We start from the raw sequence: 24,948 nt of genomic DNA, 5'->3' as shown, positions 1-24,948 counted from the left end.
TGACACTCTTTATTCATGAGTTAATAAAATGTAAAATGGGTTGGATTTAAAAGAGGAACTTGACCAAAAAGCATTTGAGACCATGTAAAATAGCTTTATCTTTCTAATTCCAAATTGTAAGCTTATTGTAGAATTTTTAGAAGCAAAAACACTATCACATTGAAATTATACAAAAGCATCCCAATTTATAACATAGTTGAAGGTGCTTGGTTTTGGCCTGGACCTCTTCATAAGGCACTGAAACCATAATATATTTCAATACATATACTTTGTCATGTTTTCCTACTTATTAAACAACAAACTCCCTTTTTAAAATTTCCACTGTTATCTCTGCCCTTTGATATTTGTCTTTCTCCTTCTTTCTGTATTTATCTCCTCCCTCTCCCCCTCCACTTCTTTAATCATTTCCTTTTTCTGTACTTTGTGTCTCCTCTCTTTCATGCAGTGATACTTCACGCACACAATTGAATCACACAACTTTAAAGCTTGATCTAACCAAATCAAGCCATTTATTAGTCGTCTTCTGCAGGTGACTCCACATGTGAAGCACTTCCATCCACGCTTGAGCACTGTGGTACTTTTGTGGCAGTTACTTCTGAACCCTCTGGTCCCATAGTATTCTCCTTCCCAAGAGACAGACAGATGGCAGACTAGCAACTGGGAAGCATGGCAGAGGTGCTTGTCTATAGCAGGAAGCTATGAATGCCTTGGGGAATCCACCATGCACAAACACTGATTGATGGGCGTGTACTTTCAGTCTTTCATTGAGTTTAATATTTAGACATGGAAGACTCCAATAGACTTAAGTGAAGTAAATATTTTCAGAAAAAGTTTCATATATTCTTTAATTATCACCAATCAAAGATAGATGGTGAGCATAACAATGTGTTTTCATGCAGTTGCACACAAGGTCATACATCTAGAAATTAACACATCACAGAGGATGGGGGGACGACTGTATTTTGGAAGGTAGTGACTCTGAAAGGGAATTAAGGGTTCTCGTAGATAGGTAACTGAACATGAGTTTCCAGTGTGATTCAGTGGCTAAGAGAGCAGATGCAAACATTGGATCTATAAGGAGAATACTGAGTAAGGATAAATTGTATTACCTCTGTATTTGGCATTTGTGAGACTGTTATTGGAATACACTGTCCTGCTCTGGTATCCACCTTTTAAAAAGGATGTTGAGAATTTGGAAAGGGTTTAAAAAGTGCTTCAAGAATGATTGATTCAAGAAGTCTGGAAAAACTGTCTTACAGTGAAAGACTGAAAAATGATATTTTGGATAAACTAAACGGATTGATCTTAAGAGGTATCTTGATCACAGTCTATAAGTGGATGAAGGTTTCTGATAGCAGAGTGCTCTTTAACCTGGCAGACCAAGACATAGTAAGATCCAGTGGCTGGAAGCTGAAGCAAGCCAAATTCAGACTAGAAATAAGGCACAATATTTTAACAGTGAGATTAACTAGCCATTGGGATACCTTACCTAGGGATGTGGTGAATTCTCCATCACATAAAGTCTTTAAATCAAGGTTGGATGTCTTTCTAGAAGGTATGCTCTAGCTCAACTAGAAGTTGGGCTTGATGCAGGAATCACTTGGTAAAATTATATGGCTTATGTTAAGGAGGAGATCAGACTAAGTGATCATAACAGTCCTGCTCTGGGTTTAAAGTCTACGAATCTGTTAATAAGATTTCTTTGCTGAAGTGTGCCACTTGTAATGGTGCTTTGTGATCTGGACATAGGTTCAACAGGAACTGGACTGAGGCTACCCATTTGCCCCATACTGGCCACTAACCAGCTACCATACAGTAACTGTCAGTCGTCAAAGAATGTGCCGTTCATTGCCAGAACGTCTAAGTGATTCTGGTAATTTAAGGAAACATAGGTTTGCTTCATAGTCCCTTCATCACAAGAATGGTTGATGTACTTTATAATTTGCCTTAATCCCAGACACAAGCGGACATTGCAATGAGAGAGTATGTGATAATAGAGAATATCCACCCAGCTTCAAAGAAATGTTTCAAAAGCTTTTGTGTATAGGTAGGTTCTGCTATCTGGGAAATTATAGAGAAAAAGCTACTAAATCACCTAATTCCCCTCATCACTGCTGTCTTGTTCCATACAGTATATTATTTAGCTACTTGAGAATAACAAAATCATCCTAATTATAAGAGATTTCCCAGACACGTTAGCTTCCGTGCAAAGACATTGAAATACTAGGATGACAGAAGTCTAAGGTAGGATGGGTATATTTCTTATCATGCAAGCTACTTTTGAACCACTGAGTGATGTTTTCTTTTGCCATTCCTGAGTAGTTGGCACCAAAAGAAGTGCTTGTGGAGATGACACCTCTGCGCTGGACAACACCAATCAGTAGACACTAATAATGATCTCAAAAGTACAGAATTCCAGAGATGGTGCTTCCAGGAAGGAAGGACGGACTGGGGACGTACTACGTACACACAACATTGCACATGCACCATAGGTGTATTTGCTGCAATTTCATCAACATATTATGGAGTTTTCTGTGACATAAATTTTCAAAACCTAGTCCGCTGCATTGAAACACCATATTGAATTCAAACTTCTTTTCTTCTCAGATGAATGGGTATGTGTTGCTCATGACGACTGCTCTGCTCTGTGAAGGCCTGATAGAATGCCCTTCTATTAAAGTCATTCAATAAAGCTTATAGGTTTGATCAGAGAGGAGTTCGTTGTATCTTAAAGGAAATTTAATTTACTCAGTAACTAAGCATATATAGACCAGAATTCAGTTTGCAGCGGTTAGAAGCAAAGAAACACTTGCTTACTTGGAGGTTAGTTTAACAAACTCAGATCTTCTCTACCATCTCGCCACCCACTTATTTGCCCCAAAATAGGGCCAATACCCAGCCTATTTTAAGGACCTCTTTTATCTGGTGCCTAGTGTTCTACAATGCATATCCAATTAGGAACTACTAAGATCTCTCTCTCTCTATTTTAAATGTATTTCTGGCGATGTAGAGGAAGGTTTCACAGCCTCTGACAGAGAAAACTTCATCCCCTGCTCTCACATACTTCATTTTGGGCTGCATAAGGTGCATTGCTCCAGAGGTGCTCCGCTGTCTTTGTGCAACATAGCTGGAGAGATCGTCACTGACATAGCTGTGACTTGAACTGTTAATGATTTTTAAAGATCAGGACCAAATAATGGACTGAAAGTCAGTGGAGGGACCAGAGCAGAAGAATGATGGGTTCACTTTGGCCCAGCCTGGTGAGGAGACATCTAGGTGTATTATCTATTACTTCCACCTTCAGCCCTAACCACAATGAGTTACGGTAATCCAGTATGGAGATAAATAGCTGGATCAGATCCTCATCTTGGAAGAAGGGGCAAAGTTTATAGCAAGCCTAAAATGGAAGAACTTTTCTTTATCCTTGAGGCATTGTGTGTGTGTCTTCTAGGCTTAACAGTGACTCAAACAGGACTCTTACACATCTCCTTACTTAAATGAATGGAGGAGGGATGCCTTTGATGGAAGGTGAAGATACCATCCTGGCTAACTGCTTTATAGGTTCTTCCCCTTTCAACCATCATCATTCCACCTTTGTTTTTCCCAAGTTCAGTCTAATCTAGCTGATCTCTTGAAGTCATTGTTACATCCTTGTGGTGGTGGAAGTTGCACCTTTGGCAAATTGAAAGACAACGAAGTGTTCAGCTTTTTGGCAGTGAAGCTATTGTTCTCTCACTAGCTTTCCATGTAGATGTTGAAAAGGGTGGAGACAGGATGGGTGTCTGCAAGTGAGGGCTTTCAAAATGTTCCGTTATCTTTGAGAACTCATGAAGGACAGGTGAGGTCCCAGAGAACTGGAGAAGGGCAAACATAGTGGAGGACAGGATTAGAATTCAAAATGACTGTGACAAATTGGAGAATTGGTCTGAAATCAACAGGATGAAATTCAATAAAGACGTGCAAAGTACTACATTTAAGAAAGCAAAATCAAACGGACAACAACAAAATGGGGAATTACTGGCTAGGTGTTAGGTACTGCTGAAAAGGATCTGGGCCTTGTAGTGGATCTCAAATTGAATATAAATCAACAATGTGACGCAGTTGCGAAAATGGCTGCTAATATCCTGTGGTGTCATACACATGACACTCCTGTTAATGCACGGGAGGTAATTGTCCCACCCTACTTGGCACTGATGAGGCCTCAGCTGGAGTACTGTGTCCAGTTTGGGGCACCACACGTTAGGAAAGATGTGGATGAAGTGGAGACAGTCCAGAGGAGAGCAACAAACATTATGAAAGGTTTAGAAAACCTAATCTATGAGGAAAGATTAAAAACTGAGCATGTTTACTCTTGAGAAAAGAAGATTGAGGATGAGGACTTGATAAGTCTTGAAATATGTTAAGGACTGTTATAAAGAGGACTGCGATCAATTAAGCTCCATGTCCACCGAAGGTAGGACAAAAAGTAATGGGCTTAATATACAGCAAGGGAGATTTAGGTTAGGTATTAGAAAGTTTTTCCTAACTGTAAGGGTAGTTAAACTCTGGAATAGGCTTGCAAAGGAAGTTGTGGAATCCCTGTCGCTGCAGGGTTTTAAGAACAGGTTGGCCAAACATCTGTCATGTGTGGTTTAGGTTTACTTGAGCCAGCCTCAGCGCAGAAGGGCTGGACTTAATGTTCTCTTGAGGTCCCTTCCAGCCCGACATTTCTGTGATTGTCTTAGAATACAATGTAAGATTACTACTATCGTTAGTGGCGGATTAGCCATTGGGCCAACAGGGCCCATGCCTAGGGGCCCCGGCCAACTGGGGGACTCTGGAAAAATGGGTGCCCCCACTCCACGACCCACTCCACATGCCTGGTGCTCCTGATGGGGGAGGAGGACTGCGGGAGGGTTGGGGAGGGTGCCCCACTTGCTTTCTCCCAGAGCCCCACAAAAGCTTAATCTGCCTCTGACTATTGTGTCTGATCTACTGTCTGAATCAATTTACAATTTAAAATTACTTCTGAAAATGGAGAACAAGCTTGTTAGCAAATTAGTAGTTCAGAATTGCAAATGGTGAGACTTTTTTTTTTAAACTGTGCTCTTTAGGCTTGTATTGCTGTTGTGTTTTAAGCATGAAAACACAGATATGAAAACACATTAGCCAGTCATGGTGAATCTCAATAAAAGCTAAACAAGCAGAGAGGAAATATAATAAAGAATTTACGTAGATTCAAAGGAACAAATTGAAACTGCAAAAATAAATAACGCTGCTTGGCTAAAAATCCAGGCAAGTATTTCCATATAGAAGAAATAATAAAAATTGAAATGTTCCTGTGTGAAAACTTAAAAGTAAAACTGAATTAACCTCATCTATGCAGATAAACTGATAAATTGAAAGTCTTACGTTGTGTCTAAAGAACTGACACCAACAATTTATTTAAAGAGACACCATCAACTTTAGATGTAACCAATTGAAAAAAAAATATTTAAAAGTAACTTCAGGAACTACACCTGCACCTAAATTTCCTTGTCTGTTACATAAAATGTTTTTCTCCTATTTTGTGAAAGACCCAAACAAGCAACAGAAAACTGACTATACTGGGATACAATACTGACAATACACAAACTGTTGTCAAATGTACAAAGTAAACAAACTGAATTGAGATTTTTTTTTCCCCCCTCTAATCTCAGTGTTACAGTCATTTTATATCAGGAGATAGCCATGTTAGTCTGTATCCACAAAAGCAACAAGGAGTCCAGTGGCACCTTAAAGACTAATAGATTATTTGAGCATAAGCTTTTGTGGGTAAAAACCCCAGTTCTTCAGATGCATTTTATATGTTACTTTTAACAACAGTAGGTTAAAAAATTCAGACTGAAATTTTGTCATAAGTAAGAAGAAAAACCATTCCTTTTAATAACTTACTATACATCTTTAATACAGTTATTTCCCTTGCATTTCTAATTTGGTCTTTATCTCCATATTTACAAGCAAATGCTTTTAAAATAAAATTTCAGATACTACAGTACAACTTACAAATATTTGAAGACAAAAATAGCCAAGTTTATGCTGTTCCTCATCTTTTGCCGTTTACTGTGCCCTGGATAGATGACAGTTTTCGCTGTGGGTTTGGATAGGGTTTATTCACAGGGGTTTGGATAGGGTTTATTCACAGCACCCATGGAAAAATCCTACAAAATGAAAGGAAGAAAACTAGGGATCTAGAGAAATTACTTTTAATGTAAAAAAGCCTATAAAACTTAATAGCAATTGTGTACTTCTTAAAAACCATCCAGTAGAATGTCATTGCAGGGCAAGAAAGTCTAATAAATCGTATAGAATGATTCAAAAATCTGTATGAAAGTTTTCATTTTTATTAACTCCTATAGGATCTGGTACAGCTGGAATAGCTGGCGTCATTTGTACAAGTTTTAAAGATAACAGTATAGTTGGAAATAAATTCAGAAGTAAAAAATAACTGTTGACATCAACAGTATACTTGATGTTGTATGTGGGTAGATAGAACTAAAGTGTGTGCCTTTTAGTGCACAGGTGTACTTCCCTACTGTGAACTTCTGGAGGCATTTTGTACACAGAGTACAGTGTATCCCTCCCCAACATGGGGTCAGCTCCACTGGCGGGTGCAGCAGGATGGGGGCCATAACAACCCATCCTGTGTCAAGGCTAATGTCACAGGAAACGCTGTCCTGGATCCAGTCATTCGCTGGGATTGTGCCCAACCCTGTGAAGGGTACAAAGTGTGAGAGAGAGGAAGCTGCTTGTACTCTGCCCTTCCCCACAGATCTGTCTCCCACTCTTACAGACCTTTCGGTTTCTAAGGTTGGGTCACAAACTTGTCCATGGGGTCTAAGACGCTGCCTGCCTTAATGAGTTTGCAATCTATCATATATTGTGTGAGTCTCGGGCTCCCCCCGCCCCCCAGGAGTAGGAGTTTAGGTGTGGGAGGCTCAGGGCCGGGGGTTGGGGTGTGGGGCGGTGCTTACGTGCGTGCGGGGACTCCCCGGAAGGGTGACACAGACTCCCGCCCTCAGCTCCTAGCTCCATGTGCTGCCTCCGCCTGCAGGCACCGCCCCCACCGCTCCCATTGGCTCTGGTTCCCTGCCAATGGGAGCTGCAGAACTGGGGCTTGGGATGGAGTGGAGGCAGCATGTGGAGCTAGGAGCCAGGTAGGGAGCCTGCCCCAACTCCACCAATGTGCCCCCCAGGCTGCGCCTCCCTCCCCAGCACTCGTGGCTCCCCCAGGGCTGCCCTCCTGAGCCACTCCGCCATCCCCCAAGTTTTAGTCAGGGGTATATAGTAAAGTCATGGACAGGTAACAGGCTGTGAATTTTTGTTTACTATCAGTGACCTGTCTTTGACTTTTACTAAAAATACCCATGACTAAAATGTAGACTTACTGATAACTTGTACTCTAGGTTCCCCTTCCCTAGCTTTAAGGATGGCCCTTTGTTGTGGGTTGCAATGTTCCACCTCTGCTGTAAGTCAGTATTGCAATTGCTAGAATAAAGCTGGGAATTACTCCAAGGTCCAGCATGATTTAGAGTATGCACTGATGAATGGAAGTAGGTGGTCTCCAGCTTTTATAGCTGTGATCTGTGAGTGTGGTAAACTTGTGCAGTTGCCTGAAAGATTGAGAACCACTTCTAGCACTCACTAAATGCCTTGAACCAAACACTGAAAAGTCATTAAAGTGTTCAAATTATTTGCAAAGGCAATCCAAGAAGCCAAACTTTTTAGAGAGAGTTGAATGGGCGAAAAAGCAGATAAAGGGGGCTTGTTCCACTTCATGGATAATATATCTTTGCCTCTGTGCTAATAACCTTGTATGAGAACAGTGCAGAGGGCCACACAATTTTTGCCTACAAAAGTAGCAGATTCTTTTCTGAGCTCAAATATTGTCCTGTTACAATTTATGTAAATAACATTTGGGAGGCTCTCTCTTCTCATCAAGGACCAGGATTAGATCCGAGCTGGCAAAGATCCTGGAGGATGTCCTCTTATAAAAACCTACTTTAGAGATATACATGAAAAGCAAGTGGCTCCTGGGCATTGTGGAAGTTACTTGATAAGATATATACTTTTGGCTGTGTATAGGCAGCAATCTGTAATGGAAAATAAGTAAGGCTTAATAAGGTTTAACTAAAACGTACATTTCTGATCTTATTGCTGTCTGTAGGAATCTTAAAATGGAACATTTTATTAGGAATATGTCCCACATTCCAAGTCAAACAGACTTCTGCAGTGATCCTCTAAAGATCATCTCTAGGCACCAGAGAAGACAGATTGAGTGCTACTTCAGCACTTCTAGGAAAAGAAGAACAATGCTGTTGCCACAGCTGGCTGTTCTATGCTAAAATACCATAGCATTTCTGAATATTCTATATAAGAACTAGAATTTGGGATTATTTTCCTTGACCTTTTAGCACATAATGACCTATTCAAATGAGCTGGTGAAGTATTCTGGCTTCCTCTATTTAAGAGGTTTGCTCCACAGGATGTCATTTTTCTGTATACACCAGGAAGGAGATGCTCCAGGGGGTGAGGTTCAGTAGGGCCTGCCTGAAGTGTTGTGCTGAAAAGAATATCCTTTCAAGCCATCTCTGTTCTTGAGCTAAGTTCAAGATTCAGAGTCTAATTGTATGAAATGGAATTGCTTTTTATTTTGGTGGAAATTTCTCTTAATGACTTTGATTTGTGGGGGAGGAAGGAATGGAAGGAACTATTGACATGTAGAATCATAGAAATATAGCAATTTGTGGATACAGCCAAAGTTCTGTCTAGTCTATTCCCCACTTCACAGCATCCACATCCATATAACTGATTTAATATTTCTGCCTAAGGGCCCAATTTTACTCAGGATGAATAGTACCTTGATCTGCAAGCAGTCGTATTGAAATCAATTGTAGAAGTAGAACTGATCCCCATCATGGCCTTACATTCCTCTGTTAACTACTCAGGCTATTTTATTAGTGTGCTCCTCATACCAAGGACTGAATAAAAAGGCCCCCTGACACCCAGCATAAATTCCTCCTCTTTTAGCTTTAACATGAGATTGTGAATTATACCTTCCCTTTGTCATATGAACAGGTCTTGCCCTTGATATTTGCCCCCAAATTATCAAGCACTTGGAAGGGTAGAAGCATGGCTGGCCATAGAAATAGCAACTAGAAGTAATGGATGTCTGCGTTTAGATAAATGGTCCTGTCATAAATATAAAGGGAAGGGTAAACACCTTTAAATCCCTCCTGGCCAGAGGAAAAACCCTTTCACGTGTAACCTCGCTGGCACCTGACCAAAATGACCAATGAGGAGACAAGATACTTTCAAAGCTGGGGGGGGGGAAATAAAGGGTTCTCTCTGTCTGTGTGATGCTTTTGCCGGGACCAGAGCAGGAATGCAGGTCAGAATTCCTGTAAAAAGTCAGTAAGCAATCTAGCTAGATATGTGTTAGATTCTGTTTTGTTTAAATGGCTGATAAAATAAGTTGTGCTGAATGGAATGTATATTCCTGTTTTTGTACCTTTTTGTAACTTAAGGTTTTGCCTAGAGGGATTCTCCATGTTTTGAATCTGATTACCCTGTAAGGTATTCACAATCCTGATTTTACAGAGGTGATTCTTTTACTTTTTCTTCAATTAAAATTCTTCTTTTAAGAACCTGATTGCTTTTCATTGTTCTTAAATCCAAGGGTTTGGGTCTGTGTTCACCTATGCAAATTGGTGAAGATTTTTATCAAGCCTTCCCCAGGAAAGGGGGTGTAGTGCTTGGGGGGATATTTTTTTGGGGGGAAGATGTTTCCAAGTGGGCACTTCTCCTGTTCTTTCTGTAACACTTTGGTGGTGGCAGCGTTTAACCTAAGCTGGTAAGAATAAGCTTGTGGGGACCTGCATGAAAGACCCCCTATCTGTACCCTAGAGTTCAGAGTGGGGAAGGAACCTTGACAGTCCCTAATAATAAATACGAATACTTGTTTACTATTATTCAAGCCAGATTTCTTTGTGATCTGAAAGGCAAAATAGAATTGTTTAGGTATAACACACATGTGTGTGCAATGAATAAATGTATCAATTTAGTAAACATGTAAAATTGTTTTGATTTATATAGAAAATAAAAGTCTATGCCCATCAGTCTAAGTGTCTCAATATTCATTTGAAATTCAAATATTATTAATTTTAACTTCCACCAATTTCACCTAACCCCAAATCAGCAACAGAAAGGCCAAATGAAGGCTGAAACAATCCCTGCCTGCTCCCACAACTAACAACCCTCATAATTCTCCTTCTCCCCCCATGAGTTAGGGAGAACAAATGGGTTTTGCAGTGTGCTTTGAAGGCCAACAAGTTCAGCTATTTAGGGCCAAAGGCAGGGGAGTGACTTGCAAGGCAGCGGCCCTTAGCTCCCACCCTTTTATATGAAGGGGAGAGCAGCTCAAGTTTAACTCATCATAACTGCAGCCATATGGCTTGAGGAGAAAAGCAATCTCTCAGGTAGGTGCGTAGTCTCGGGTCATGCAGGGTTTTGTAGGTCAAAACTAACATCTTGAACTCTGCCCAGAGTAATATATCTGCCAACTTAATATGAGGTGGATCAATGTGGACCAATATCAACCATCATGTCCTTCCAGCAGCCTACTTCTCCCAAATGCCACAAGAACATTAGCAGCAGCTTAAGCAAACCACTGTTGCGAGTTAGGAGGAAACTTCCCTGAGGGAAAGTTAACCTATGACTGCCAACTGCTTGCACCATCCACACAGATCCCTGCTACGGGCTGCTGTCGGGAACAGGATACTGACCTAAATGGAACATGGGTCTGATTCAGTAGGGCAATTCTTATGTTATGAAAATAGGTGTCAGAAAAGCAACACCTCTGCCAGGGGACTCCAGCCCTGTGGACTCAGCTTCAGAAATCTAGCCTTTAGGAGGAACAAAGCAGAAAACGTAAATTACGTAAACTGTGTCCACATATTTATTCAGAGGACACCATCACAGGGCCTAATAACATCAGCCACACCATCAGAGGCTCGTTCACCTGCACATCCACCAATGTGATATATGCCATCATGTGCCAGCAATGCCCCTCTGCCATGTACATTGGTCAAACTGGACAGTCTCTACGTAAAAGAATAAATGGACACAAATCAGATGTCAAGAATTATAACATTCATAAACCAGTCGGAGAACACTTCAATCTCTCTGGTCGTGCAATTACAGACATGAAAGTTGCTATATTACAACAAAAAAACTTCAAATCCAGACTCCAGCGAGAAATTGTTGAATTGGAATTCATTTGCAAATTGGATACAATTAACTTAGGCTTGAATAGAGACTGGGAGTGGCTAAGTCATTATGCAAGGTAACCTATTTCCCCTTGTTTTTTCCTACCCCCCACTCAGACATTCTAGTTAAACCCTGGATTTGTGCTGGAAATGGCCTACCTTGATTATCATACACATTGTAAGGAGAGTGGTCACTTTAGATAAGCTATTACCAGCAGGAGAGTGGGGTGGGAGGAGGTATTTTTTCATGCTGTGTGTGTATATAAAAAGATCTTCTACACTTTCCACAGTATGCATCCGATGAAGTGAGCTGTAGCTCACGAAAGCTTATGCTCAAATAAATTGGTTAGTCTCTAAGGTGCCACAAGTACTCCTTTTCTTTTTGCGAATACAGACTAACCCGGCTGTTACTCTGAAACCTAAATTACAGTAGTGTCTCACCAGGAAATCTCAGTGGAAAATAACAGCAAAAGACTGAAATTCCAAAGTAGATTCATCTGACCAATGTAAATACTCTTGCAGTACTTCCTCTGAAAACCCCAGGCTGACTTTGCAGCTTCATTCTGAACAGATCCTAGACCAGCTCACTCAGAGTGGTTTGGGATCTCACTAACATTCCCTCTTTCTGTCAGAGCTTCAAGTGCATTATAGAGAGAGAGTCCTGAGCTGTGTTTTATAACAAGACATGTTTGAGTGTCGATCACACCAGTGCTTTGGAAATTCAGCACTGCTTCGGGGAAATATCTTTTACTTGATGTTCTGAGGCCCTTCCTCTTAGGAAATATTCTTGCTTAATGTGGGAAGGGATGAAAGCAGAAATGCATTTTACCAAGACAGCCACAGATTTGGCTGCCTTCTTGTCTAGCCACACTAGCCAGTGATTAAAAGCCTGGTACCAGCATTCTGGCCGGCGGTAAGTTGTCCTCCGAGCACAGGTTGCCTAAAAGCTGTTTTGGTATGACAGTGCTTTGTTTTTCTGTCTGAAGTTCAGCTTCCTCCTTTCCTTTTAATTAGCTAATCACGTTCTAATCCAATCCCCTTTCACCTCTGGTTATACATGATCAATATAAAACAGAGGACAATCAGTATATTTTTTCTTAAATCTAGCAATGCTGCACCTGACTGAATTTTAATAGGTCTTACTTATTTTAGTTTGTGCAGAGGGGGAAAAAATCAAGTTACTACTGAAGAAACCCAGCTCCCTGAAGAACTGCAATTGATTTGATAGGGCACTGTCAATATACATTAGTTCTGAAATCCTTGATGATAGATTGTCTACAAGTCTGGATTAAGCAAAACAAATACACATAAAGATGTACAAGGGTCTGTCATGTTTCAGTATAAACAATTTACTGGTAAAAAAAATTGTTCTTTACCAGTCCAGATAATTATTTTATATGTATAAAAGCATCAAACTAATACTTTTTAGAAGTGAAGATTTTTATTTAGCATGTTTTCTTCTTTTAAAAAGTGCAAACTTGTTAAAGATGCTTTAAGATAGATAATTAAACTTCAAACACTGCTGCTAAAAACAGTCTTGCTTCTTTTGTTTAGACTTTCAAAATGCAGCAGCTTAATGCCTCTATTGTATGGAGGGGAAAAATGCTAATTTGAAGCACATTTCCCATCAGAATCCCTTTCAGTCATGTCATAGCTGCAATATGAATGATGATAAAAGAGGGAAGAATGGAGAGGCCTGTATTATGAGAGCGCTGCTGTTTGTTATTATGTATTAAGAACAGGGATGAATAGAGCTGAAGGGTTCAGTCACCCATGAAGACCTATGGTCTGCTGGCTGCACAGAGATGAGCGGGTTCTCATGGGTTCAGTCTGGTCTCCTTGCCCGACTGACTCTTCTTGAAATCTTTTCTGTACAGATGCATACAATGGGCCCTCCAAGTACCTCCTTCAAGGACAGCAGTATACGCACAATTAATATATTGATTGTAGTAGGGGGAGTTATCAGAGGAACTCTAACCCAAGCCTCTAGCTTGTCAGCCAAGAAGTCATAGAAATAAAGGAGCAGTTCTTGGCCTGATTCAGAGGATGTTCGGCTATGCTTAATTCAATATTTAGACGTCTTTATCTGTGTCCGTATAGCCCATCCCACAGCACATAAAATCTGGTCTGATGTTCTGTACATGAACCCATATACACTCATCAATATGTAATTTTGACAGCTATGTGCTTCTCATAGTTACAACTCTTGTATCTTTTATGATTTTTTTCTAGATAAAATAAGATCATTAGAGGACACACAGTTTAATCTGCATTCACAACTATTTCCCTGTGTGACAAGAATCAGCACCCTTACTTTCCATAATACCTAATGTTAGCAGAAAGGTGACAGTAGTGTTTTCTACGGTCTTGTTTGGGCACCACGTTCCAGAACTAGCCTAATAAAGATATGCTTTCCTATCTGTTGTAAAGTTGTAAGCAAATTGCATTACTGAAGATCCAAAAGTAAAATAGTGTTTTCAAGAGCAGACTCTGCCGATCCTGCAGATATAGATTATGACAATCTCATAAATAGTCTGCATTTTAAAATCTTTATGAAATATCTTTAATAGAGATTTCTAAAGCAATATAAACAATAAATACCCCAATTCAAATATCAATAAAACTCCACCAAATACATATAGAGTTGAGTAAAAAGAACAGGAGGACTTGTGGCTCACAAGAAAGCTCATGCTCAAATAAATGGGTTAGTCTCTAAGGTGCCACAAGGACGCCTGTTCTTTCTGCGGATACAGACTAACCCGGCTGCTCCTCTGGACCCTGTCCTAGAGTTGAGTGTATCTTAGAGCTGCTAGAACATCTATAAAATGTACCTTCTGGTTGAAAAAAGCCTGTGACCCGTCCTAAATGTTGTCCCATCGCTTCATCTTACGATATTCTGACTTTAGTGGCCTATATTGATTGGCCAAATAGTTGTCCTGTTTGCCTCTGAGAATCAAATTAAGTCTCATTTGGTTTTTAATTTTATATTTTAATCAGTATTCGTTTTATGTAGTGTACAAGATTTATCTATACATCAGTGAACTCATATGACGGAAATAGAGGGACCTATGTCAACTACTCATAACTAAGCAATGGATCTCCTGATAATGACATTAGGGTACTTGCCTGAAATTGTGTTTAAAGCAAGAATAGGCTTACAGTTTAAGTTATTTGGGGCCTGAAGAAGCCAGAAAGCAATGTTCTAATAGAATATTAATCTAACAAAAGTGTGCTTTTGCTCATATATTTCACTGTGTTGCTGCTGTCTTTTGTTTCCTGTGTATGTGACAGAAGTGCATAAAAAAAAAACCCCCAAACCCTTCTTTTAACCATTATCCCATTTAAATTTTTCAACTTATTTCTACCAATCAATCTTTGAACAGCTAAATCAGGCTGGATGATTTGCTCAGGAATGACAATACATATGTCACGCTACACATAGCGGCACTGGGGTATGCATAAAGAGCAAAGCCTCAGTCCCATATTGACCAGGGTACCTCTCTGAACAGACCAGAACTGTGAAGTGGCTTGGCCTGTTGCCCACTATATTTAGTCAGTGCTGTGATCCAAACAGTCCAAAATGGAGCTTAGCCAGGGAGAAGGGAGGAAGCTTATCTGTTGAAGAACATCTCTCCCTTTATACCCTTTTCCTCCTCAGACCCCCCCCCCAAAAAAAAAAAAAGAAAAGAGAAGAAAACGGTGGGAGTCAGGAGGGATAATGAATAATACTGAAAGAAATCTAAGGGAGGTGATAAAGACCAAATTGGGCATGAGTTTACAATAAATACCACTGAGAGCAAAAATGCCCAGTGCAGTTTTGAACTGCATATGTAGAGGCATCAAGTCACAGAGCAGGTGTGTAACAATCCCTTTCTATGCAACTGGCAAGAGAACACCAGGAATAGTGCCTTTAATCCTTGGAAACTCCAGTACCAGAAAGACATTGACAAATTAGATGGAGTTCAGAGAACCTAATCATAATCCAAAGGTAGGAGGGGATTCATTTATGATGAAACATTAAATGAAAAAAATATTCTATTTTAAATCATGACAAAATGCAGACATAGTGGCTTGCAAGTGTTTTAAATGAGTAAACACCAAGTTTGGAAGAAACTATTTAGTTAAGCATAATTAGGAGTAATGGGATGGAAAAGAAAAACATATGCTGAACTTCAGTGAAATCTCCCTGCTGGTGAGGGCTGTGGAATAGTCTCCAAGCAAATTGAGTGCCCCAAGTCCTGAGGCTTTCAATAAAGTAAACAAAGTGCTAGAAATATATAGTGTAGGGACCTGTACTGCCCTGGCAAAGGAATTTTTAGATAGCCTATCAGAGAATTGTGAATGATGACTGCTACCCTGTCCTTAACTCACCACGTAGTGCTTTTGTCTTGAAGCTTATTTTGTAGGTGAGATCACTCACTGCTCTGATTTTCAGCAAAAGCTAGACATGACATGTTCCAGACATAATTCCAAATTTCCTATCTTTAGTCAGGTTAAGTTACTCAATATTATAAGATAGGGTCTTTCTTTAATTATTTTGAGTTCCCCAAGTGCACACTTAACTTTTTATGTGTGCAGCTGCTTGTATGTAAGTGAAAGAACAGTTAAACACTTCAGCAACCATTGTTGCCCATGAACAGCATTCTCAAGGGCATTGTGAAGTGCAGAAAGAACCGTTACTTTATACGTGACTAGGATTCCAATAGGTGCAGTGCTCCAGCTCAGAAGAGGGGCTTGGAAAAGATGCATTTGTTCAAGTTGCCTGGCACATATTTAGATGAGTTAATTGGGAACCCTCAAAGTAGAACTTGTTAATGTCCTGCAGTCTTCTTAATGAGGAAATCTGTACTTTCAGAGAATATGGTAATTAATTGGGAATCCTTTAGTCAGTATCTCAGCTCAGGATTTCATGATTAAATATCTTGTTCACAAATTGAAAATACATTTATAATTTAACAGGTGACCTACAGTTGCCTTGGGTAACCCTGATCTTTCTCACCTATGGTTTAATCTCATTGAAATAATGGCTGACTCACAAGGTGTTGAAACCAGTGTTTAAATATCAGTTTCAACACCTTGTTCCCAACCATTTATTTCAATACTTTTTCTGATGTCAGCATTTTGGCTGAGATGGGGGGGAGGGGCGAGGATTAAGCTGCTGCTGTATAAATTGCCAATATTTCCTGGCTGAAATCCTGGATCTGTTGAAGTCAAATAGTAGTTTTGCCATTGACTTCAGTGGGGCTAGGATTTCACCCCCGATGTTTTAGGTGAGGTGTTGATGTGCACTTGTTCAGGAATGGCTTCTTGCAACAAACTTGTGACTCTCTTGTTTTGGTGGCATCGTCAAACTCAGGAAAAGTATGTAAAACTACACATCTCTTTCAGAAAGATGGCAGGGCAGTTAAAACACTGAACTGGATGTCAGCAAACTTGGGAAGTATTTTTGGCTCTACTACAGGATTCCTATATGGCCACGGGTGGACAACTCACTTAATAATTCCTCATTTTCCAATGGCTCTATAAATTACAGATTTTTCCTTTCTTTTCAGTTCTGGTGTCACTGATGTAATTCTACAGTCTGAAGAAAAAAGCCATGTGTGTTTCTTTAAAATTCCGTTTGATTGCAGCATGAGATTCAAGCAGTATCTTTTTCTCTGGGTTCTAGTGGCATATAGTAAAAATCACATTTTGTTCTTGTGATTTGTTCCCAAAAACCCTACATAACATTCAATGCTTTTGGACTGCACTTCACATTTTCAAAGCAATGTGTAAAAAAATTGAGAATTAACTGGGTTTAAAAACATACCATTGGGATGTAAAGTTGGATGAAGTTTTTCTTTTTCTCTATATATTTGATATATAAAAAATAAAATTTTATTTTTAGATGACCTCTTGTTTACAAAGTATCTCAAATACTGAAAAATAAGAAAGCTTTTACAAATTTGAGGCCAGTAACTCTTGGAAATCAAGCCAAATTCTTTTTCTTTCTGGTCCACGTAGTGGTGGATTAGCCACTGGGCCAACGGGGCCCATGCCTAGGGGCCCAGGCCAATTGGAGGCTCTGGAAAAATGGGTGCCTCTACACCACGACCCTGCTCTGCCCGCCCAGCACTCCTGTTGGGAAGTTGGGCAAGCCCCTACGTCCCAACCCCATTTCCCCGGCAGGAGCGCCGTGGGGGAACTGCAGGTGGAAGGGGTGGCGAGGGGCCCCATTTACTCTGGCCCAGGATGCCACAAAAGTATCGTCTGCCTCTGGCCACCCCGTACAACCTAATTTGAAGTGTTGGATAATGGAAATAATCCTATTCAACTCCAAAAGATGGAGGCACCCCTCAAACAGTCCTGGGTTTCATTGCAATGGTAAAGCAAAGAATGATGTTTTTTGAGGTGAGATTTGGAGAGAGTGGCACTGGTTCAGACTGAGAAAGCGCCAGATGGATGAAGCAGCAAGGCATAAAGTGCAATGCCCCTACCTCCCAGGCTCTAGAGAGTCACAGGCGGGGAATAGATAAATCAATACTGGAGGCCTGGAAAAAGTGACAGGAGACTATAGGTAAATGGGAGTGCAGAAAAGGGAGGTGAGGCAAGTCAGTGGAGAGTTTTGAGAATAGAAGGGTGGGTAAAAGGTGAGAGAGGATGGGAGAGAACAAGCTTTTTCATTTCTAATAGGTAAGATTCTGTTTGGTCATTCCCTGCCAAATCTGGAAGCATTCTTTTTTAATAGATCTCAACTGTTTTGTCTAGTGTTCTTTTACATGACCGGTGATGGGCTTTTGCCACTTCCTGCTAGCAGACTGTGGAGTCTTGCCCATGGTATTCAATCTATAATTTTATACTATAACATAATTTTCCTTGGCACAGATTTCATCCCATTTCTCTCACCCTCATAGATCAAGTAAGGAAAGATTCCTTTCCCTCTTGGGTATTTGCAAACTTCAAATACAGAGCAGCTGTGGGTATCTGGAGGTTTGAGAGAGACACAAACTCTATTACTGGTTGTGGAACAATTTTGATATAAATAGGTCTTTTCTCTGTCCCTGCCCCCTCATCTATAATTTATGGTGTCATACAGTAAACAACATAACATGTGAAAGTGAATGTGGTATAAACACCTAAGGAGATGCTTCAGCAGATCCAGAATTAAGTACAGATGACAATTTTCTGAGGTGGCCAGACAGATTTAGACATGAAAGATGTTAGAGGACCAAGTTCACAGTCAAGGATGATTCCAATTTATTTAGCTTTAGGCGCAAAGTTAAAGTCTAAGATGAGAGTGAAGACAAAGGACTTTAGTCTTGTATCAGCTCCAAGCTATGCTGCAGCATCCTACTGCTGGATCTTTCATAATCAAAGCAGAGAAATAGAGGGATCCGCAAGTGAATCAGGAGTGCATCTGCATAGATGTAATGTCAAAGCTAGCAGGGAGATATCCCAGGAGAGGGATGCAAAGAACTGAATCTTGCAGTATTTAAAACAAGAATGAGTGAAGTGGGATGGGGTTGGCTAAGTGAAGACCCCAAGAAGTGATTTGAAATATGAGTTAAACCTCAGAGAAGAATGCTAGAAATGCATCTTAGTGAGGCACTGGAAAAAGATATAGTGTTGAAATATGCACTTAAGTTGTGAACAGATGAGAATCTGCAGGGGATATGGCAAGGTAAGTATTGTGCAAATAAGATGTTAAAATCTACAGTGTATTTGAACTCAAAGGTTGAATCAACTCCCATCCTGGGGTATTGACTCCAGATGATGGAGCTGAATATGAAGTGGGAGTGCATTTTGGTGGGAAAAAAATAGACTGAAGTATGGCATTTGGTCACATAGCTTGGATACCTTCATTCAGCTGAGAATTGGAAACTGCTGTAGGTGCTCTAGGGATACTGATAAATGTGCCCAAATCTTTATCCCCTAAAGGGAAAGGAGGAAGTATATGTAATGTGTGTTAAGCAGTGCCTATAGTATGTTTGCTTGATTTGCAAAGATTTTATAGTTATGTAGCCAGCAGATAGTATTAATTGGATAACTAGGCAGTTGAACCTATGTTTAAATATGAGACTTGAAAACCTTCAAAAGCAGCCGTGTCTTCCACTTCTAGGACTACAAACATGGCCATTGAATGTTCATTGAGTATAGCTGGAGGAGAAGCCTACGAAGATGTAAAAGGACAGCACTGTAAATTGTCAGTGGTTAAATAAAACCTATTTCTGGTAGGGAGGTTGTGTGCTAGCTTGGCAGGATCTATTTCACGGGTCAGTTGTCATTCCATGAGGTTCTGCGTTAGCTCTCGTGAATGTATAGGTGTGGAAATATAACTGCTTTGTTTTTCACTAGCTCTTAGTGTGTGTTTGTTTTCAAGGGAAGGAAAGTTGTGGGGTATAGGGCTATATTTGTTAAATGTGTCATAGAATTTAGAGACCTACTAGAGCAATCAAATACATTTTACTGCCAGGGAATCACTCACTGTTACCTACAAAACTGTTACCTACAGATTAGTCCACCCCAGTTTTAAAAGTCCCCTGTGATGGGGATTCCACTGCTTGCTTTGGCAGACTGTTCCATGTCAGGAAATATGCCTGATATTCAGCCAAGTTTTTCCTTTCTAAATTTCAACAGTTACATCCTCTTCTATTATGCTAAATAATTTTCCTTCCTTCTTGCTATTGGGAGGTTGTTTTCCTGTCCCCATTCACTTAGCCAAGCTGTATATTTTTAGCTCTTGATAATCTTTCCTTATTATCTATTCACTACAATAATTTTTGTAGCTGTTGCATGAGCTCCCTCCAATTTGTCAACATATTTCTGGTAAGCAGATGCCCAGAACAGAACAGATTTTAGGAGTGGCCAAGCCAGAGCTATCTATCGAAGGGCTATAGCTTCTGTGTTGATGTATGCACCCCAACATTTTATTGGCTTTTTTTTTTACAGCTTTGTCACCTTTTTCCAGTACTACTGTTCCCCACATTTCTCCCTCCAGTTGATATTTGTAGTTTGAATTACTGTATTTTTCCACAGAGTTTAGGTTTTTATTTCAAGATGAACCTTTTTTAGAGTTTCTATCCACAATTTTCACCTCTGAAAGTCTTTGGATTATTCTACTATCCTAGCTAATGTTCTTAATGCCTTCCAGTTCAGTTTAATCTGTGAATTTCATTAATGTGCTGTTTACTCCTTTTTCTAAATGAATATTATTAAATAAGACTGTCCCTAATGCAGACCATTGCAGTGCGTGCCCCCCCCTTCCCCAGTACCACACCTCTCCTCAGCTTGTTACTTTGGTATGAGGAAACAGTCTGAAGGGCTACAAACAAAGGGTCACGATAACTGGTAGAGTTTATATTCAAGCCATTTTGACTCCATTTTGAGAACAGGGTTTTGTGAGACATTGTACCAAAGGTTTAACCATAGTAAAATACAAATATATTAAATCTACTGCTTTACTTTGTCCACAGATTTTTAATACTATTAAGAAAGCAGTTAGGTTAGGTGGTACCCAAACTTTCTGAATCCATACTACTAATTGGTTATGGTTCTCTTATCTGTAGTGGCCAAATCCTGCTGGCTTTCGTCATGAAAGTAGTCCCATTGGCCAAATTTTCAAACCTGGGTGTCTAAATCTTAGGATTTTATACTACTACCTATCACATTAGCATCCAAGTATAAAATCAATAACAACAGCTAATCCTTAGTGACTTCATGAAGTCTTTGGCTTTCCTCTCCTTTTGGCTCCTAAATATATATTTAGCCATCTCAAAAATGTGGCCTTTGAAAGTCAGGTCTGTTACATGTAAGAGACTAAATATGGATAGACGAGTGAACTGTAGACACCTAGGTTTAAAAAATTATGGCATTTAAGTGTAATGGGAATTTTATTGAAACGATAAGTAAGTAGGATAAGTAAGGGCAGTAGGATTTGGACCAAGATGTTAAAGGACTGATTTCTCTCATTATTTTATGATCAATAGAACTTACTAGGATCAGTCTTGTTTATCAACAGTCATTGGGTATCTGCCTACTTCTGACTTTTTTAAATAGCTGAGAATTTTCATTGTGATGAGCTAAATTCACCAGCTAATCCCTTATTACTCGAGGATACTTATTGTCCAAACTAAGGTCCCAATACTGCTCTATCCACAGAAGTCCAGGATTGGAGACTCAGTCATTTTATCATCTATCTATCGATATAGATATAATAGATATAATACACACACATTTTAAAGTATTCTGCATGTTATGTAGAGTATTAAAATACAATTTTATTATTTTTCTCATAATCATTCATTACTGATATCACTAGTTAGCAAATATGAGACAATGATATCACTTGGAATTTTGTTTTTCAAACAGTTCAGCATGTCAAAGGAATTGGAGGCAAATTTTTAAAGCATCTCACCAGTATGTGATAGCTATGAAGCTAAAACTGACTACTGTGCTTTGAACATATCGCACCCTATGAAAATTGTCATCAGTTATAAATAAACACTATGTCAGAGAGTTTACACCAACTTTAGATAACTTGGGGCAAAAAACATGCACAGGGTTTGGATGAAATTTAGGTTGTTGAAACTTCACATCGGTTTATATATCAAGAGAAACCCAAAATAAAACCATACGTTAAATTGCATGTACATTTGTTCTTTCTTTTAAAAGAATGTATGCTTGTATTATCTGCTTACTTTAAAACTAGCCACTTTGAATATATATTGCAGTCCTGTGTGATACAGAGTCTCAGGATTTAGCCTTCAAAAATCCAAACAGTGTATTTCAGCTTCAAACGTTCTTTGGGAAAAGTGTGAAAATTCTCTTTGTTGTAGCTCTCTAAAGCCTTTGTACAAATGGCGGAGTGTGTCCATCTACTTAAAGCTTATAATGAATTTTCTATAACTTATCACAGATCTCCTTATCCTTTATGAATGTGAACTAGATTGTTACTGACATGAATAGAGGCAGCCAGTGTTCAAAAAGAATAGGCACCTGCTAACAAAATTATGTTTTTAATATACCTACATATCTTTAAGTATAGTTATTTATATTTATATAATATATTTTTAATTTGTGTAATTGCAATGCTTCACTTTGACCAAGAAAAATAATTACAGATATTTTAAAATAAATTAGTTCAAAAAATAGGGAGTTATATTTTGTACTAACTGGTTATCCACTGGGACCTATTCTGCAGTGTTCTCACATACTTAACTCTATCGCTTTAACTCTTAGTGTCGTGCTGTAGGCTTAGGGCTGTGTTTCAGCAGCAGAATCCTCCATTCATCCCTCTCCTCTTCTCCCCCCCCCCCCACTCATTTTTAATTTCATTTTGAGTTGCAAATAAAATGTCACTCTATTGAACTCCTGGAGCATAATCATGTGACTCTCCCAGCATTGGTTATCTCAATCAACCCAGTCCTTATGACTGTGGTTATCTGGATTTCAGTCTCTCGAGATCATTTTTGTCAGGCTTTTTAAAACTCTTCTGATGAGGGAAGGAGTAGATTCTTCATTCTAAAAATTCTTTGTGGCTGTCCGGGTAACAGTGCCCTTCACCACAGTGGTGGAGATAGCTAGTGTTTGCATACAACCTTATAATCTCCCTGGAGGACAGTGCATTCTGAAAAAGACCTACCTCATTTTGAGAAGAGTTGGGGGCTTGGGCTTAGGCTTTTGGTTACAGTGGTCTTGAACATGTATGTACAGTAATAGTACCGATGGTAGCAGAGGAGAAAGCAGTGTTTGTTCCATCTGCAGTGCTTGCTAATAAAGGGAAAGAAGTGGAGGAGAATTAGGAAATGACTGAAGTAAGATGATAAACTGTGACTTAAAACCCATCACATCTTTCAGCAAGCTGGAAAACAGGAGGGAGTGGGAGAGAACTTCACACTTTGCTGCATCACTTAAATCTTTAGAGGATGATTCAGTAGCTAGAATTAATAATTTAATTAGTTTAGGTAGCTTTAAATAGTTTGATGGCTCTTGAAGACATTAGTTCAAGTTCTTGAGTAGTTAATATGTTCTTCTAGTGTTATGTATTTCTTCACTACTTGGACATAGGAGGGGCGATCCTTGGAAGAAAAGGGGGTGGTCTCCACCGCCTGCTAGTTATTAACTTGTTAATAACACATCTGTTCTAAAGTCCTGAACTCATTCAAGAAAAACTACTTACGAACCAGGAAACATTCAACTTTCAACAAATAGGTCTCACTTAAATTGACCGGAGGTTCTATAGCGGTTTACATGTGAAGGCAATAGAGATAAGTGGGTCAGCCAAAACATTAAAAAACAAAACAAAACCCAAAGATGATCATTGTATCTTGGGAAGTATGCCACACATCATAAACCCATAAAAATTGCATCAATTTGGATTTATTTCCATGCTCTGCGGGGGAAGAAATGAAGTAGCAGTCTTCCAAATAGGACAGTATAAGCCAAATACATTAAGGAAATTGAACTAAATATGACACTGCAATTATCAGAAACACTATCAGTCTATTGATAAATTGCAAGCTGCAGTGATTTTACTTGTGGAAACAAATAGCTGCCTTTCCATTTTGACTTGTTACTTTCTGGCACTTCAATGAAACTTGGAGATGTCTTTATTTTAGCGTCATTGTCTTGTATTTTTGTTTTCGCTGATGTCAGATGCAAAAATGCCCCCAAATAAAGTTTTATTTGTTTACAAGGATAACTAGACCAAAATTTAATTCTGTTCTGTATAGGTTCTTATCACCATAGTATCTGAGCATAATATCACCACCCTCATCACCATAGCATCTGAGTGCTTTCATGTGTCAAAAGTGGGTTGTTCTTTTTGTCATCCTTTCCCCAGGAGGAGAATTGTTTGTTACACAGCTTTGGGTTAGCCTCCTAAAAAGCTCTGTCTCCTATACAGATGAATTTTACTTTGAAGGTAGAAAGTACCTTTGTGCTAGAGCAGCAGAGCTGTTAACCATGGGTCTTATTCTAGAGTTTTAGGTGAGCTTTTAGGTATCGTATCCAGCATACTGTAGACCAGTTGGAAGGTAATAAAGTGGTGGCGAACTGAGGTCATTGTTCACAGGAGGGACAGAGTCTCTTAATTAACCGAAGATGGTAGAAAGCATTATTTGCAGATGCTGCTATTGAGAGCTTAGTGTCAGTGAGGAATCCAGGAGTATTCTCAAACTGTGGACTGAATTGACCAATTGTGGGTGTGTTCCTTATAATCAAAGGAGACTGCAGCATGTCTGCAGACTCTTCAGAGTGCTTTTCTCTGCCCACCATCTTGCTCCAATTAAATATAAGGAACATGCAGGATATGGGACTTATCGAGTATGGTGTTGAGCCCCCTCAGAAACCACTAAAGTCAGCTGATACCTTATTGCCTTTCAGGATCAGCCCCAGGGCCAAAATTTTGAAATTGGTTAAATCACTGACGTCCATTATCTCTGTGGATGTACTTTAATTCTCATCTTTAATTGCTTAAGATTCAGCGAAGCACTTTAAAATCACTCAGGTCCATCCCTTTTCAGGACGGCGCTTAAATACATGTTTAACTTCTTCCCTGAAAAGGGTTGCTCCCCTGAATCAGGGCCTCATGTTAGGCACCCATTTGAAAATTATGGACTGTATGCTTGCTTACCCAGTTTTATTTTAAAAACTATTATATTGTACTTCTGTTCATTTGTGTTCA

The 24,948-nt window shown here is 39.5% G+C and overlaps 1 protein-coding gene across 8 annotated transcripts in view; it reads left to right on the top strand.

The window, feature by feature from the left end:
- Window positions 1-24,948, top strand: part of GPM6B (glycoprotein M6B) — a 137,815-nt gene that overhangs the window by 74,086 nt on the left and 38,781 nt on the right. The gene's annotated exons all lie outside the window — the stretch shown is intronic.

Source organism: Lepidochelys kempii, chromosome 1, assembly GCF_965140285.1.
Source record: "Lepidochelys kempii isolate rLepKem1 chromosome 1, rLepKem1.hap1, whole genome shotgun sequence".
Taxonomy (NCBI): Eukaryota; Metazoa; Chordata; order Testudines; family Cheloniidae; genus Lepidochelys; species Lepidochelys kempii.
The sequence above is the reverse complement of the archived record's forward strand: the minus strand, read 5'-3'. Positions and strand labels throughout refer to the sequence as shown.